Source organism: Austrofundulus limnaeus, unplaced genomic scaffold (genome assembly GCF_001266775.1).
Source record: "Austrofundulus limnaeus strain Quisiro unplaced genomic scaffold, Austrofundulus_limnaeus-1.0 Scaffold169, whole genome shotgun sequence".
Lineage (NCBI taxonomy): Eukaryota > Metazoa > Chordata > Actinopteri > Cyprinodontiformes > Rivulidae > Austrofundulus > Austrofundulus limnaeus.
In genome coordinates, this window is record NW_013952571.1 from 934,681 (window position 1) to 939,132 (window position 4,452).

Sequence of the window (4,452 nt, forward strand, 5' to 3'; positions counted from 1 at the left end):
CACTTACGGGTCACCAGTTATTCGCCACTCCAGACTCCCATAGGCAAGTCATTGTAAGATTTTGGACATGCACAGTAAGTCCCCAATGCAAAAGAATACATGAGCCTGTGGCGCAGCCCGTCACCACTCCGCAGCTGACCTCTTGTATTCATTTTTATGGGGTTCACACTGTTGACATCTCAACGTCATATTAATGCGGAAGCCCTGATGGCTGCTGGAGGTGGGTTTTGGAGAACAACAAACGGGAATGAGGGAGAAAACAACACCGTAAGCAGAACATGTGAGGAGAAACTTAAAGTGGTGTAGCTTGGACCGGATAAGCCAAACATAATAAAAATTGAGCAAAAACTTGGTTTAGCATTAAGGCTTGGCTACATGCTGTTAGCCATGTTGTAACAACTGCTTGTCCTAGATCTGAATGAATGAAATATTCTTATTGAATAGTTTCTTCTAAACAACGTTGAACGTGCTGACAGCTTGTGAAATTGTTTTTCATCAGTGTTACTTACCAAGTGGACAGTTTGATTTCACAGGTTGATTTACATGGAGTAATTGTGTTGGTGTTCCCTAATGGTGAACAAACCTTAGTATAATATAAAAACATTTTTATGTTTTTGTTTAGTTTTGTTTTTTATAAATTACTATTGTTTGAATTTATTCTTTAAAAAGGGGCCGATATTAAAATATATTTTTTTCTTCTTTCTGCTGCCTTTCATTTTATTTGAATATATTTTTCTTCTGTTGTGCATAGTTTAATTTGCTTTTTAATAATATGAATATATTTTTAAAATAGACATATAATGTAATAATTAACTTTCTTCTTTCTGCTGCCTTTCATTTTATTTGAATATATTTTTCTTCTGTTGTGCATAGTTTAATTTTTTTTTAATAAAATTAATACATTTTTAAAATAAAAATATATTTAATAGTTTACCTTAGAGGTGCAACAATTTGTTGCTATTAAAATAACATTAATTGCTCTCTATATATTAAATATATATTAGAAAGCTCACTTGTAGTCATCTCCATATTGAATTAAATTTGTGCATTTATTGTTTTAGGTTTGTGACACCACCCTGAGCCATTCACAAAACATCTGATCAAAGCTACACTGCTGCAGGCAGTCAGGTTCCTGCAGGACAGTTCTCTGAAGCAGCACTGAAGCCCATGGAGGCTCACCCAATGCTGAATAGGACCAAGAAGTCTGATCTAGTTCAGGAGCTGCAGTGGTGCTGTGTCTCTGTCCCAGCTCTTCATGGAGAACAATCTGCAGAACACCTTTAGAGACTGTGACTCTGCTGAAGATTCTCTTCATATCTCCTCTGACCACAACTGAATCTGAGAGGAGCCTCTCAACACTGAAGAGAATCCAGACTTTCCTCAGGTACACATCACATCTCACTGTATTGACCATGCTCTATAGAGAAGAATCTTGTTAAAACATCCCTGACATTAACCAGAGTCATGAAGAAATTTGCTTCTCAGTAACAGAAGGGCAATATTTATGAAAAAAAAAACACTACATGACATTGTAATGCTGTTTTATTATTTTTATTTGTTTAATAAATACAGTGTCGTGATAAACTTAGTATGTTTGATTGCTTTTGGAGATGAGCCTATTTTGGAGTTGTTGCCCCGCCTGGAGAAAAATCCACCAGCCGCCACTGTGTATGTTTTTAGGGATGTCCCGATACCACTTATTCACTTGCGATACGATACCAATATTACAACTTTGAGAATTGTCCGATACCGATATTGACCCATACCGATATTGACCCGTTACCATAAGAGTACATGTCACACACTTTTACCTATTTTGTAATGTAAAATCTTAGAAACGTCTTGATCAAGTGAAAAAGAGTAGGTATGACAAAAACTGACCCATTTATTTTTAACCACTGGATCACATACATTTTAAATTGAAGAACATTCTACAATTTAATAAAATAAATTAGAAGACCCTGAAAAATAAAACAATAAAAACAAAATATACATTTAAAGTGTAAAATAACAATTCAAAGTCACTTCGGTTATTGTTTTACTCCCTGTCAGCCTGGTGCTGCTTTATGGTGGGAAAAAATCTGAAGGTGGGGACAAAACAAAACCCCACATTATTGTCTGTTCAAAGTTAAGAATCCACAGCTCCACTGACTGTAAACAAAACAGCGTGATCATTGCACTTAATCTTCACTCAAACAAGTGTGTAAACAGATTAAACATCACTCTAATAATAAGAGAAAAAAATAAATAGTAAGAATTAGTCAGTTATTTAAATTGATAGCTACCTTTCTTTACTGCTGGATTTCCACTTTCTACAGTGAGCATCATGTGGAGATTAGCCTCTCGCTCCTGCAGCGAGCAGTTTTTATCACTGCTCTCATCATGTCACGCTTGTATTTCAAAACAAAAGCTGCGCTCTCCTTTCTTCTGCCCCTCGACCCAGAGCTAATCCATGGGATGTCAAAACTATAAGCGTGCTGTCCTCGCTTCTGCCCGCTTAGAATCACCGACCCGACCAGAGAGGACGTTCCGAAACAGCGCGGCTGTGTGCGGTCACTGGACCGAGGCTGAACCGAGCCGAACCGCAAAGCTGCTGCCAGGGTGGAGAGTAGTTGTCACTCCGGTTTAAAACATTCATGGTTCTGTTCCCCCTCGGAAAAATTGTGCATGACAACTTTGCACTTAGCTGCAACTCTGTTTCTGATGAAAATAGAAAGTTCTGCCGACATTCTTGCTAACTTGTTAGCACAGCATGTTGTTGTGATCACGTGAGCTCTGCATGCTGGATCCAAGAGCTGCTGGATAGAAACACTGGAGCGGAGGTAGTGAACTGCTGGATTGAACTGCTTATATTGGAGCGCTTATATGTGACATTTTTTATGCAGGCCGATAAAATCTGATAATCGTTTTTTGGCTGATATCGGACCGGGACACTCCTATCTGTTTTTATTTATAAAAAGAACACAAGACGACCTATTAAAACCACTCACTTGTGTTTCTGGCAGGTTGCCTATATATGATGGATCAYTTACAATTATCTTGACCAATTCAGAGGGAGTGTGAACTGATAACAGATTTTTATTGGTTCTCATTTTCTAAAGAACTACATTCTTGCAGTTGTTTTTAATTGTAGGCTACAAAACTTTTTTGGCATGTTTTAATAATTATTAGTATTGTAATTATTGTTAAATTCAGGGATTACAGATGAAAAGATTAAYCTAAAACTGGTGCAAAGCATCTTTTATTAATGTTTTATTTTGCACATTGTCCCTGTTAAATAAATGTTGACATGAAATATCAAAGGAAATATTCATATAGTCATTTTCTGTTACATATAATTTTTAATTAAGAAAGAAACTTGGGAAACTTGGGAAAGAAAGAAACTTTTATTAACATTTAACTCAAATAACTAAATACTAGTTACAGTTACAATAAATATAACTGTTGAATTAATATGAATATAATGAATTAATAGCTCCAATCAAGACTAGGCTTGTGAATTTACTCCAAGGGGTTCAAGAGAAGTACTTAATTCAATTTGTGCATGCTTTTAAAGGAAATTTAGGCCTGATTTTAAGGAGTTAACTCTGTTATTACTACACATATTTTCCACACTTGTGCCACAGTGCATGTAATGCATGAGCAGAATATAATGGAATGAAATTGGGAAAGAGGGGCAGTTACTGGTCAGGCCAGACGCAATCAGTGAATTGATCCTTGGTTTGGTAATTGCTGTATCTCTGTTACATGATATGGCATATTCTGAAATCAATTATCATTTAATCAAAAAAATGTGCATTGTGATATAAAAACTTACAAGACACTCTGAAAAATTCTTTGGGATCTTCACGAAGGAACACTGGAAGGCCTCGAATTGCAACATCCCTGCGATGTCCAATGATGTTAGAGGTCTATGGAGGGTCAAAAAATGTAGTTACTTTAAAAAGTTTGCTACACATACATGGAAGCTAACTGACTACACATGACTAAACAAAGTAGAATAAATGCACAATTTTGTACCTCATRATCAAGTCTCCCAAGGAGATTTTCCATTTCCTTTCCAAAACATCCTTTACGGGCACGGTACAGCCGCAGAAGTTTAGGGACGTAATTGTCCACTGCAGCTCTGAATGTCCCTATCAATTCTTTGTGATGCGGAAAAACTCTTCACAGATCTGTGAAGTACATAAACCATTATTTTCACAAGTTTACATCAATATCAGATACAGTGAAGTGAATAAGAAAATCACCCCAATTTCAGTTCAGTGTTTCCCCTAGGAAATTGGTCTGGGGGGGACTTGTTTTATAAAAACATAAATTTACGTGACTCACCTGCAATTATGGTTATAAATTAACACATACATGAATATTTAATTGCCTAACTACATCCTAGTTAAGGACTCCTCATGATAATCAGTGTTTCCCCTAGGAAATTGGTCTGGGGGGGACTTG